The sequence below is a fragment of the Mytilus californianus genome, unplaced genomic scaffold (genome assembly GCF_021869535.1).
Source record: "Mytilus californianus isolate M0D057914Y unplaced genomic scaffold, xbMytCali1.0.p SCAF_3, whole genome shotgun sequence".
Lineage (NCBI taxonomy): Eukaryota > Metazoa > Mollusca > Bivalvia > Mytilida > Mytilidae > Mytilus > Mytilus californianus.
The window spans coordinates 8394641-8409967 of NW_026262679.1; positions in this window are offsets into that span (position 1 = coordinate 8394641).

Genomic DNA, 15327 nt, shown 5'->3' on the forward strand with positions numbered 1-15327 from the left:
TAAACGGATTCATTTTTGTGGTACATAACTACTTCCGTGCGGTATACGGCTACATGTTTGCGGTAATTAATAACTTTTTTTGCGCTAAATGGCTACACTCTTGCGGTAATTAATTACTTTTTAGCGGTATTTGGTAACTTGGTGGTCAAATACTGCAACTTAGTATCCATAAATTGCAGCGGTAGTTTGTTATTTTTTGGTGGTAAATGGCTACTTCAGTGCGGTTAATGGCTACAAACTTGTGGTATTTAGGGTTAGGGTTAGGGTTAGGTTAGGGTTAGGTTAGGGTTAGGGTTAGGATTAGGATTAGGGTTGGGGTAAGGGAAGGGGACTTTGACGAGATTTAGAAAAGTGTCCTTTGACAATTGAGCGCATGTATGCCCTTTTTCACTTCTGCGCATGCGTGAGATTATTGACTTAGAGTAAGGGTTATAGTTAGGTAATGGAAGGTTAGGGTAAGGGTTAGGGTTAGGGAAGGGGACTTTGGCGAGATTTGTGCCCTTTTCCACTTCTGCGCATATGTGCCCTTTGTAGTGACTGCGCATGCGTGAAGGTTATTGACAGGATTAGGGTCAGGGTTTGAGTTAGTGTTAGTGCGAAGGTTTGGTATAAAAATTTCTAAGTACAGTGTATGAAAAGTGCCATTGACTTCAATGTTCAAAAAGGTGTAGAATGGATTCGAATAGAGGTATTTTCGTAATGTTAACTGTACTGAAAAGCTGAAAAGGCGATCTACCATATTGGTAACATTGAAGTGTACGGCCGCACTTTCCGACTTTACTGAAGAAGCGTTTGTGTGAGAGTGAAGCCTAACCCCGACATTAACCCCAACTCCGAAACTACAAAGGATAAAGACATGCGGTCTTCACCAAAGGCTTTCTCGTCAAAAAGAACTGCACCTTAGGTTCGATGTTTTAATTTCAATCCGATCGGAGCACAGGATCATGTTGAGATTAGGAATAGACTGACTTTGAAAAGAGTGAAGCCTTTAACCCCGACATTAACCCCAACTCCGAAACTACAAAAGATTTTTCAAATTTCAATCCAAACGGAGCACAGGATCATGTTGAGATTTGGAAAAGATTGACTTTGAAAAGAGTGAAGCCTTTAACCCCGACATTTACCCCAACTCCGAAACTACAAAAGATAAAGACATGCAGTCTTCACTACATGTATAGGCTTGCTCGTAAAAAAGTACAGTCCCTATGGGATCGATTTTTTTAATTTCAATCCGATCGGAGCACAGGATCATGTTGAGATTTAATAAAGATTGACTTTGAAAAGAGTTAAGCTTAACCCCGACATTAACCCAACTATGAAACTACAAAAGATAAAGACTTGCGGTCGTCACCATAGTCTTAATCGTCAAAAAGTACTGCCCCTAATGGGGTCGATTTATTAATTTAAAGCCGATCGAAGCATAGGATCATGTTGAGACTTTGAAAAGATCGACTTTGAACAGTACCAAAAACCATACCCTGACCCCCCACCCCTCTAAAACTGTAATTTTTGAGAAGTTCGTGAAAAAACTTAATACGAAAATCCAATCGGATACCCCCTAGACTTAGCCGTTCCGAATAAAGTTAGGCCTTCAAAATAACGATTTAAACGAATTTTGGGTTAGGGTAATGGTTTGGGTTATGGTTAGGGTCAGGGTTATGGTTTGGGTTAGGGTTAGGGTTTGGGTTAGGGTTAGGGTTTGGGTTAGGGTTAGTGTTAGGGTTTGGGTTAGGGTTAGGGTTAGGGTACGAAATAGGTTTTTAGTTTCTTTACCGCTAAATTTTAGGCTGCAGGCCATTATCCTTATACCGGAAAAATACTTCTTATTATAGAGATTAACTTCACAAAGTTTCGTTTGATTCACTTTGCATTTAAAAAATTTAGCATTCACATATTTGGTTTTGGTCCCTTCGTATTAAGGTCAGATCCTCCTTTATTAAGGGACAATTATAAAAAAGTAAAGGTGGAAATTAAAGATAAAGAACCATATTTTTCAAATATTAGACTAAAATAACCGTCACAAGCAGATATCTAAATTTTCTGAAGGTTTAAAAAAAGTGATAATTTTTTTTTCTAAGAATTTTTTTTTATTATTTACTATTCCTTCAAGTCTGGAAAACCCCATTCCATATGCTTTACTTAACATAAGTACTTTTTATGACATTGCAAACCAAAAATAAAATTAACACAACCCCTAGTAATGTCTACGTCTTCAAAAACGGTATTTTCATACTTTTTCTCAGAAATGACTGTGATTGTGATTGTCTACATTTCAACGGTAATTGCAAACATAAAAGCGGTGACTGGCTACTCAGTCGCCAATCACTGCTGAAATGTAGGCAATCACCGCTATAAATGTAGCCATTACCGCTGAAATGTAGACAATCACCGGTATAATGTATCCAAATACCACCGCGGTAATTGGATACAAGATAGCGGTGGCTGGCTACTGGGTTACCGCGGTGGAATTTGGATACATTATACCGGTGATTGTCTACATTTCAGCGGTAATGGCTACATTCATAGCGGTGATTGGCTTCAAATAAGCGGTTACTGGCTACAGAATGACTACTTAAAAGCGGTAATTGGATACAGCATATCTGTGGATAACTACTTAGTAATGAGTGAACCTGATTTCAACCAGTATGACAAGCCAAGACGGATTTTCAACATATCAATTCCTAAGGTAACAGTTCATATTGTAAAACCTATATCTATATATACCCGAAGTAGCTTCCTATGATCTTTCTATGGTGTGAACATGATTGTGACAAAAACTGTTTCACTACGGATAAAGAACTATAACTCTGAAAATTAATTTGGAAGCTTAACAAACGTATTACATCTGTCTGCAAACCACCTAAAAGATGTTATATTTCTAGATTTTAACATACCATCAGTGTGGCCCATCCTTCTTCGTTCGTTGTTGCTTTGTTTACAATCTTTTCAGTTATTGATCGGATAGCCATCGGTCGCTGCGCATTGGTCTGAATAAGTCTAAACAGAAGAAAGTCTCTGACATCGTAGAAATCCTTTAGAACAACTTGCATTGCTGGTTGTTTAGCAATGGCCTCACAATTTTCGACTACCTCACTGCCAAGGAACTGCAAAATATCGTCTGGCTTTATCATTTTTTCTGCAAAAAATAAAAAAAAAGCAATGCCGTTTTGTATCCATATTCTTTCCAATTTTTACATCATATTTATACACTAATTTATACATACACACATGTGCACAGATATAAATATAAACACAGATACATACATAAATATATAAATATAGTAAAGTGTAGTGTAGTGTGGCACGGCACGGCACGGCACGGCACGGCACGGCACGGCACGGCACGGCACGGCAGTATAGTATAGTATAGTATAGTATAGTATAGTATAGTATAGTATAGTATAGTATAGTTTAGCATAATATAGTAAAAGTATACTATACTTTACTACACCACATTGTTACTAACGAATGTCCTCAGTATCAACCACTGCTTGGCGCATCTTCTTCCTCTTCGATATTGACTTCCTAAGATGCTTAATGTGTAGAATCATTCTTGACAACGTTTCTGCACAACCTTTTCGAAATTTACTTTTGTCTTCAAGAAACCCCAATAATCTGGTATATGAGACAAGATGTGAACTGAGTGATCCTGGTGCCAGTATGGCTAGGTTTTTATAAAACCAATTATTCAGGGCGGTTCTTTCAAGTAATCCTTCTATTAGGTAATCACTTGAAATATTGTGCCGCATTGAAAAAGCTTGGTGCATATGTTGTGATGCGGTTTTTTCTGCAGATAAATATGGCATCCCTACGTTCCATTTGAAAAATTCTTTGGCAAGTGCATCATCCCAAATCCTTGTTCGATCAAATGCCATTATCATTTCTGTACAAGAATTATCTATTTCAGCGTCTTCGGGCTCTGACAATGGGTTATCTGAAGGTGTTTTGGTGCTTTCTGCTATGTATAATTCTTCGTTTTCTTCAAAAAGTTCAGGCACTGACAATCAGTCATCATAAGGTGTTTTGATGCTTTCTGCTATGTATAATTCTTCGTTTTCTGACTCTGAAATTACTTGAGTCTCTGTCGTTTCTTCATTTTCAATTTCACCGTCTGATAATACCGACTCTGATGCATACACTGGTTTAAGTTTTTGATATCTAATGATCATTCCAATTTTATTGATCGTTTCCTTCGCCCTTATGATGTCAACTCCTAAAATAAAGTCTCTCTTAATCATGAATTGTAAAAGTTTTACAGTCGAATTCAGATATCCTATTACCATAGTTGATGCTTTGTTAGCATGTATTGTCGTCTCGATTCATTTATAAACGAATGTTGAGTTCAGTAATCCTTCAATAGTTTTATCGTTGTCTATGTTCCTCCACACATGGTACGCTTCTGCTCCACATTGCAGTTGCCTCTTTCTTTGGGACTCCATTTTTCTGTAAGTATGAGGTAAATGCTCTTATGGTTCCATTGTTATAAAATATGTCACTATGACTTCTGCTATGTTGTTCTTGGGCAGCACTTATACTTATATTATTTTCTACACATTCTTGTTTTATTGGAGCATCACCGATATCCTCGTCGCTAGACGAAATAACCACTACTTGGTTAGTAACGTCATCTTCTTGGCTGGACGAACTCTCATCTTCGTTGCTGGAAATATCTTCCTTCTTAATAACCGGCTCCGCCTTTGCCATCAAATTAAAATATTTTGTAGATCCCCTTTTTATTTTGTGGCATCTCACCAAGTGATCCCCAAGTCTTTTTTCTACTTTCTCCTCGCTGCATTCTTTTTACCTGCGGGACAAATGTACGTTACATATCCCTTTCTAATAACAACAGCATTATCATGTTTTCTACTGTGAATCGTTGTCTGGTGCTGCTGCTTCATATGGCTCCATATATTTATTTGTGGCACACCACATTCTCTACATGAAATTGTTTTCCTGATTCTTGGACGTTTTGTTTGTTTTACTATTTTGTTGGCTTCTTTGTTGTTACTTTGGTTTTTTGTTTCTTCTTTGCTGGGCCAGAGTTTGTGTCCCTATCACTGAACCCAACTCTCTTCCGAAACATTACCACACTCAGTTTTTTCTTTGGTGGTGAAGGGTAAAGTACATCATCGTCCTCTGGTGGTGAAGGGCCAAGTACATCATCGTCCTCCGACATCTGGAAGACAAAAAAAAGAAATTCTTGTCGTGCAAAACAAGCATGTTGCCGTTTACCGCTGTAAATTAACCAAATACCGCTGGAAAGTAGCCAATCACCGCTTTTATGTATCCAATTAACACTGTGGTATTTGGCTACAAGATAGCGGTGATTGCCTACATTTCAGCGGTAATTGGTAACTAGTAACCACCCACCGTTATTATGAATCCAAATACCGCGGCGGTAATTGGCTACAAGATAGCGGTAATTGCCTACATTTCAGCGGTAATATCATACATAATAGCGGTGACTGGCTACAGAAGAGCGTTGATTGGCTACAGAATAGCGGTATTTGGCTACTCTTTTATATATATATATTGTACCTTTTTTTTACATGTTTTGATAGGTGCAAAATTAGCAAATATTTTTAACTTTTAACTCACAATTTCATTGGAAAATTTTCTGTACCAAGTCAGAAGTATAGATTGATTGATTGATTGTTGCTTAACGTCCAGTGGCAAATATTTCGTGCTTATTCAGGAAAAATAAGGTACTTACACTGTCGTCTGTATCTTTCCTAGTATCTTTGTCTTTAGCTGTCCCGGTATCCTGGTCCGTATCTTCCCCGATCATCTCTTTGTCTGTATCCTCAGTACTACTCATCTTTTTATATATCTGTAACGTTTGAGAAGTTAATTAAACATTGTATTTTTCCTTTGTATTTGTCTATTTAACATGCACAAATTACAGTTCGTGCAAAATCAAATGCAACTGAATGTTTTGTTAAAATGATAACCTATTGAGAAAATTATCGAGCATTTGGGTACATTGAAAATCAACATGCTGAAATCTTAACCATTTTTAAATTCTGGACTCAACATAACTTACATGATTAAAGGAATCATGCATGACTAAGATACTTATAATATTCTTCCGTCCAAATAAAAGTTCGAAATCTCTATGAACGAAATAAAATGTAATAACTAAAATAAAAAATTGAAAGAAACAAAAGATATGTAATCAAACGCTTCTGTGTGACAAAAATGTTGAATGATGAAGAAATCATGAACGTTGAAAACGGCTATGTAGTCCCATCCGTGTAGTGAAAAGTCTGTACAATCCAAATTATTTTGCTGACAATGTTCTAATGCTTCAGTGAACTCAAAGTTTGAAAAAAAAACTAGAAGAAACCAAATGGATGAATGAAATAAGGGAAAAAATAATCAAACTTATTAAAATCAAACTTATTAAAATCAAACTTATTAAAATCAAACTAAAAAAAATATCAGTTGATTCTTCTCAGTTTGCATTTTTTTCCTGAAAACATTATATTTCAAAATTAGAAAATATTGTAACTGACCTGATGTGTTCACATGCGTATATGGGTTTGCACACGACTCTTTAATTAAAATATGCAACGTCATAATTGTTGAACTCCAAGGTCAAAACATATAATTCTATTAAAGAAAACACATTTTTTACCCCAAAAGATACTATTAACAGTCTCCGAGACAAGTTTGCACTTCCGCTGAGTGCAAAAGTTGTCACCTTAATTTTTGGAGTAAAGTCAAAATGAATTTGATAACTTGGTTGGTATTGGTTCCCTGATATTTGTCCTACAAATTTTTGTCTCTAGCACCACTGTTGAAAAAGTTATGCCCCTTTTTTCAACAATTTCCTCAGAGGAAAAGTAGTTTTCCTCAAGGGAAATCAAATTTCCCTGAAGGAAAAAGATTTTTCCTCAAGGGAAATTGTATTTTTCTCAAGGGAAATTGTACTTTCCTCAAGGGAAAAAGATTTCCCTTAGGGAATTTGCTGCATTAATATTTCCTTTGAGGAAATTCTATTTCCTGTGAGGAAATTTGCGGCTTCAAATTTTCCTTTGAGGAAATTTGAGGCTTCAAATTTTTCTGTGAGGAAATTTGCGGCTTCAAATTTTCCTTTGAGGAAATACTTTTTCCTGTGAGGAAATTTTTGACAAACACTTTTCCTTGAGGGAAAATTCAAGATCACAAATTTCCTCTAAGGAAAACATTGTTCTCCAAATTTCCTCTATGGAAATTTCTGTTATTCAATTTTCCTCTATGAAAATTTCATAACAGTAAAAACAGTATGAATATAATTTTTTCTGAGACTGAATAATTGATGCAAAAGATAATTAAAACTTTAATAAAATGTTCATTGATGAGTAACATGACATACAAAAACAATAGGTTAGCTGTTTGAGACAATACAATAATAAGCAAAACGCTATGAATATCATACTATTTGTGATGTTATTTATTTAATATTGTGCTCATATTTCCAGATTAAATAAAATAACCAATTTTCATGTTAATTTAACTTTTCTGCTGTGTACAATTATTCAATCCCCTACAAAACAGTTCAGTGCATAAATAATTCCATCCACCAGACATCTTCCTTCAATTGGTAGAGAATACATTTTTGCAACTCGTTCTTCAAACATCTTCCTCTATATAGTTGATATGACAGAGCTATGTACATGAATGGATAAAGCAGGTGTTTATTTCGACAACAAAATACTATTTTTTATACATTTCTCCCTAATCCTTCAGTATAGGTTGTTGCAATTACACAATTGTGTTCTTGTGCATCTATGATTGTACTCCATTTTGTTTACAACCATTTTGTAGAAATTTCCTTCCTATTTTCTTTTTCCAGGTAAGCACACATTTCATTTCACATTAATCCAATTAGCTCACAATGTAGAAAAGTATTAACCTTAAGTTTCCTCTTTTGTATTGATCTGTTGATGATCACGAAAACCAAGAAGTCTCACCTATAAATACACAAAATATAAATTGAGAAAAAGACAGCAATATGAAATAAGCTTATTTTATCATGTTTAATATGAACATTTTGAGAAACTTAAATTTGATATTCTTACTAATCATGATTATGAGTTCTGTTATTTCAGTGCTTTATGTCCACGACTTAATATCAGTCGTTTTAGTGCCTTGCAGTGATAATGAGTTGAGCCACTTGCAACAGTTTTTACAGTTTGTTCATATGTTGTGCTATTTGAACCACTGTCCTAGATTATGGTTAGGTGGAGTGCTCAGAGACATGATTTTTTTATTACTTGTTATTGGCTTTGAACTAATTTGGATTGTTTAAATCTTTTCATGTTGGATTCTTTATTGGCTGACTTATAAGGTATGGGTTTTCTCATTATCGAAGGCCGTCATTGGTCTTTAATTGCTAGCATCCACTTCATTGAACTCGGGTGGATAGATAACTCATTTACCATACCACATATTCTTATTTTTATAATAGTCATCATTCAAGGGCAATCACTTTTATTATATAGAAGTGGTCTTACCATTTAGGCCTTGTTGTCGTCTGTTTATCTTGTTTTGCCGATCATTTCTACTGTACAGTTGTAATTGTTTATATTTTTCTTTATCTTCTATATTTCTTGCCCTAAACTTAAAAAAGTAAAAAACTATAATTTAATGACAGTCACTATAACTATTATTATACATCAGTATGTGTTTTTCTATATACCATGATATAAAAAAGAATGAAATATTTGTGCTATTTCATTTCACAGACTATTTGCCAGTCAACAGTTTCAAAGACATAACCACGATCAATGGTTTAACAAACAAACATTCCCGTACTTTTTCATCGTGTTCATACTAATTTTTCAATGGACAACAATGACGTGATTAACAATTCTTCTATGATTTGTGTGCTTGACAACATTAAACTCTGAAATATTGTTAAAGGTATTATCTGTATGTGTCTGTCGTCAAAATTTCAAATTAATATATTACTTACAGAAGCAATTAAAACAAGAGGCTTACAAAATGAATGTGGTCTAAGAAATTAAAAATCTCTAATTTACCTATTCAAACCATATCATTATTATTTGCTTTTATAAATAAATCAGAAATGACCAATTTAAAATGGAAAATTTTAAAGAAAACAAAAGGAAAAAAATTAAAAAAAAATGCCCTCAAATTTTTTGAACCCCCTTATGATTCATCACCCCAAAACTCAATCCCAGCCTTCCCTATGTGGTACAGTACCTTGCAGTACAATTTCAGAGATATCCATACAGTCATTTGAACACAAGTTATTGTCTGGAAACAAGAAAAATGCTTGTTTTTTGGCCCCTTTTTGGCCCCAAATTCCTAAACGTTTAAGGCAATTACCCCCAAACTCAATCCCAGCTTTCCCCTTGTGATATGGAACCTTGTAGTACAATTTCATAAAGATCCATACACTTACACACAAGTTATTGTCCTAAAACTAGAAAAATGCTTGTTTTTTGCCCCTTTTTTGCCCCTAATTCCTAAACATTTTAAGGCAATTACTCCCAAAATCAATTCCAGCTTTCCCTTTGTGATATGGAACCTTGTAGTACAATTTCAGAAAGATCCATACACTTACACACAAGTTATTGTCATGAAACTAGAAAAATGCTTGTTTTTTACCCCTTTTTTTTGGCCCCTAATTCCTAAAATTTTGAGGCAATTACCCCCAAAATCCATCCCAGCATTCTCTTTGTGAAATGGAACCTTGTGGTACAATGTCAGAGAGATCCATACACTAACACACAAGTTATGTCCGGACGTTACAAAAATGCTTATTTTTGGCCCCTTTTTGTCCCCTAATTCCCTAACTGTTGGTACCATAACCCCCAAAATCAATCCCAACCTTCCTTTTGTAGTATTGAACCTTAAGGTAAAATTTCATAGAGATCCATTAATTTAAACTAAAGTTAGAGTGTGAAAACCAATGTGTCTTTGGACGACGACGCCAACGTCATACCAATTTTTTTGCGGTCGTATAACAACTGCAAAGTTTCCTTAAAATTACCAATCTAGTGGCAGCAACCCAACAATGGATTGTAAGATTCATCTAAAATTTAATGGCTGATAGAACTTGACGTAATGAACAATTTTACCTCACATAAGATTTGCTCTAAATGCTTTAGTGTTTGAGATATAAGTCAAAAACTGCATTTACCCCTATGTTCTATTTTTAGACATGGCAGCCATGTTTATTGATGAAACAGAAAATAAAACACAAGCTTTATTTGAAATACCCTAAGAATCATTCAGCCTAAGTTTGGTTGGAATTGGTTCAGTAGTTTCAGAGGAGAAGATTTTTTAAAGTTAGAAAACATAATAAACAAATTGTGTAAAATTGTCGTTAAAGTGCAATAACTCCTTAAGAGGTCCATTGATTATTTTAGTTATGAAACTTATTTGTAGATCTTACTTTGCTGAACATTTTTGCTGTTTACAGTTTATCTTAATCATTAATAATATTCAAGATAATAACCAAAAACTGCAAATATTTCTTGAAATTACCAATTAAGTGACAGCAACCCAACAATCATGACAATTGGTTATTAGATTCATCAGAAAATTTCAGGGCTGATAGATCTTTGAATATCTAATGAACAATTAACTCTGTGTCAGATTTGCTCTAAATGCCAAAAACTGCATTTACCCCTATATTCTTATTTAGCCATGACAACCATGTCACAAAACACAAACTTTATTGTAAATACCCTAAAGATCATTCAGCTTAAGTTTGGTAGGAATTGGTTCAGTACAGGAGAAGATGTATGAAATAGTTTACACCCAACGGACGCCAATGGTTGACGACAGACAACGACAGACGACGACGGACCCCAAGTGATGGCAAAATCGCACTGTTCCTTCGGAACGATGAGCTAAAAAGGCAAATTTAAAAAATTGCGCTGGCTCTACCCATAAGAGATTTTTACAGTGTAGTGTACTACTTTTGGGACAGGACATATTAACATAATAGAAAAATCTATAAGCTATAACTCAAAATATGGACAATTTTAAGTTTAAAGGGTCTATAATTTAGTTTGACAACTTCAGACATACTAATATTTGACCTTTTCAAACTATACCAAATCACTACTTAGGCCCCAAAAAAATATATGTCTGTTTAAGGTTACACACTTTAAAAAAATAGGCTAGGTAGGTCGGTATTTCCATTTTGTTATATTTTTTTATTTTATTTTTTGTGACATGATTTTGAGTCATGCCGTTTCGTCTTGTCGTGGTCTGAGTTGATCCTTGGCCAATTTTACCCGTTATTTTAATGATTGGATTATTTCCCTTGGTTATTGGTTGGGGAAAAAATGGCGGAAAAGTGTTTATTTCATCACATGAGTCACAAATTTCCTTATAACAGCTGTCATATTCACGATTGTGAACATTGGGATGTATCAGGCAATTGATTTATATTATTGGCAACACAAACTTCATTTTTGACACGAGATCAGTTAATTTTTGAATTTACGACGGAAATAAAATGACTTAGGGCCGCGCTCAAAAGTAGGGTCGGTCGGGTAACCGTAAACAGACATATATTTTTGTTTGGCCTTAAGGATGTTCGCTACTCTGTTTCAAAATAACAAGCTTTTTAAAAGAATATGAATAAAGGAACTAAAAAAACAGAAAAAAATGAAGGGTCTGTGTGCTTGTTTTTAAGATATAAGCCATTAAAAATTTGGCGGGAAGTGATTCTCTCTAGATTTTTCATACACTTAACACTGGCACCTTTTTGTTTCAAAAGCTATGGAAAAATAACAAGTATTTTATAAGAATATGGCTTTTAAAACTATGTAATAAAAATATGAAAAGAAAAGTAGGGGTTTGCGGGCAAAATTTTTTAATGGCACTGCATGAATAAAACCAGAAGATTCCTAATATCTGGTAAAAATGTAATTTCATCCGCAATAAATTTGGAAGGAGTATGAAAATAATTTGCAAGTTATACACTATATCCACACTAGAGACCTTATAGAGTAGAAATACTAGTTTTAATCAAACTTGGCATGAACTAAGATTAGGGAATTATAAGACAGTTTACCTAGTTTCATGGCATTTTAAATGTCTTTATAACTATTTATATATAATTATGTATGTCACATGTATGTACATAATGTATTTTAATGTAAAGCAGCTGAATACTCATTTGCTGTCTCAGATTAATTTCAATTCTTCAAAAGTCGAATTTATATGAGCCTATGCCTAAAAATAGAGATTTCAAAATTAAGGAGGGGGGGGGGGGTTGAGGCGGCTTATATAAAAATTCTTCATGTATATTTAAAAAATTATTTCTATTTCAAAAGGAAAGAAAGTTACTTATCTGCTTATAGCATACCACATGAGTAGAACAAGGTCCCATTAGGCCATGGAAGACTGAATAACATTTAAGGTCAATATAGGCAGTAACACATTTTTACATGTATATGAAAAGGCATACACATAAGCTAGAGGAAATAAAAAAGTGTTTCTTTTTGGTAATTTGTAGGCTAAGGTGACATCATACAAGAAGTATGAGTGATTCTCAAACTAAAATAAAATAATTTCATCCCCCCTACTTCATTGTACTTAATTTTTATGCATAAACAATATAAATAAATAAATTTTGAAGTAATACATGGTCCACACTAGGGAATCTTTTTTGTTAAAAATGAAAATCAATGGATGATAACTGTGTACTTGGACTAACAATTAAGATTTCAAATGCTGAAATGTCGCGTCAGCCCAATCTCAATCAGTGAAATAAATTATTGTTTGTTTTTTTTTTAAGTCATATGGAAGTAGTCCAAATAATTATGACGCATTGCAAGGCTTTTTTTTTTCTCTCTGATGCCGAAGGAAGGAGAAGTGAGTTGACATAACATGTATGTTATTATGCAAAATCAACAGTAATGAGTATACTTGTATCAACACATGGAACGTAAGCGGCCCGGTCAAAGGTCATAGGGGAAAAACCGCATACATCATTGAGCACGTAATAATAAACATTGATCGCCAGAATCACTACTCGAGTTGAAAAAGTCTTAAATCATGCAAATTATACCATTTTAAATAGTTATATAATCCATTAGGTTAGTAAAAATACAAAAAAATAGTCAATATATATCCTTTCAGAGGTGCAAAATCATACTTTGTCGTACACAAGCCGTGACAATGTCCTTTTAGCTGTTTAGATCACGGTCTTCTGCATTACCTAACTGAAATATTTTAACTTTTGTGACTTATTTCCGTGTTTATAACACTAGACTCGGGAATGGTTTTCTTATGCATTATTCCATTTTATTGCATACATGTATATAGGGATCCCTATAATTGTTTAGAGGGTCCACCAGCCAGGTTACTTACTTGTAAAATGTACTGTTCCAAACAGTCAAGATCTGTCAAAATTAAACTTACAAATAACATAAAGGCCTGATTTTTACCACCTTACAAATATACTTGATATTTCTTTTTTTTTTTAAATAAAACAACTTTCTGCTGTAACTGCAACAGGCACATGTGGGGTACACCCCCTTTTATTAAATTTCTGTGTTTTTTTTATGAATTATTATTGCTTAAAATGTTTAATTTTTACTATGTTTATACCATGCTTATTTGTGGCTACTCAGTGTGCATGCCTCGTCATATTTCAAGTCAATTTACCAACTCTGATACAACCCCTTATTTTACTTTCCATACTAAACATTGCTAAATTAAAAATATTGAATATTTTAAGTAATAATAAAAATTAAACCCCCAAAACATCAAGCAGGGTCTACCTCACAAGCACCTGCGAATACTACAAGAGACTGTACACAAGCATATAAAACCTGATATTTTTGCATGGTTATTGGTTGTTCTTTGCCAAGTTTAAAGTTTACATGATCAAAGTTTTTATTGTAACAGTGTAATTGTGGGGCAACAGCAAGGTTAGTAATAAGATCAGATATTTTATTCCAATAAAAATGCCCATGAAAAGCAAAATAAATTATAACAAAGATTTTAATAATTGACACAATAATTTAAATAATCATATATAAATATGAACATGATGAATATAATCAACTAAATCATAAGATCAAACCACACTCAAACCATGGTCAACGCCATAAGCATGTAAATAAAAAAGCAGTAACCCAACAACATGCAGAGTTGCATTTTTTCATCTTTGGTCTACACACTCACAGTGTATTTTGATTCATATTCTGGTATTTCAATTGCAGATTTCTAGTGAAATAATGGGTATAGTAATCTTTGTTGGCTATCTGTTTACAATGTTTGGTTAAATTATTGAAAATGTATAAAGTTTCAAGGAGAAGTTGTTCAGTTATATCCTGCTCTAACAGTTGGTACAAAATAGAAAAATGAATGCAAGAACAATGTGAAATACATAAATGTAACAAGGGAACTGGATCATGTGACTGTTCACCTCCATTTCAACTTATACCTTTTCCCACTGAGAGAAAAGATCCTGCTGGTCGCAAAAAATGGACAACAATTGTAAATCAAAAACATGGAAACAATAATTGGCAACCTAATTGTGAATCTCGAATTTGCTCCAAACATTTTGTAGATTGTGAACCAACTCTTAGTAACCCGTTACTAACACTTGACTTGGGTTACACACCAATACAAGTAAAAAAAATTAGGCCCCTTCCACGTGAAAGACATGACAGTCCCCCTCCTAAGAAAACAAAGCGAAAACTTGAGAATGACCTTTCAGTTAAGGATTTGAACAAACACATAACTTCTGATCATGACTACATGTATATAAAAGACACAGACTGTAACCGTGAAGTAATTTTATTAAAGGACCAGGTACAGAAACTGCAAAAGGAAGTCAATATGTATAAATCTGCTTACATAAGATCTGTCAATACTAAACGCAAAACAACATTTGACATAAATGTTATATTACAAAGTGACAAAAAATGCAAATTCTATACAGGCATACCAAATGTTGAAACTTTCAATGACTTTTTTGTTGAATTGGAACAAAAATTGAGGCAAATGAGACATTGGAAAGATCCAAAAAGGACATGCAATCCACTTAAAAACAAAAAATATACAAGATCAAATTCGAACAGAAAATTATCACTTAAATTTGAATTTGCATTGACCCTTATGAAATTAAGGTTAGGTCTGTTGTTTGAAGATCTTGCTGACCGATTTGGAATTTCTACCACCCATGCTTCAAACATATTTACAACATGGATAAAAGTTTTGTCCAGTACAATAGGATCTTTGGTGTTTAACCCATCAAAAGAGGCAGTAAAAACAAATTTACCACCTTCTTTCAAAGGAACAAAATACATTGATGTCCGTCACATCATTGACTGCACCGAAGTA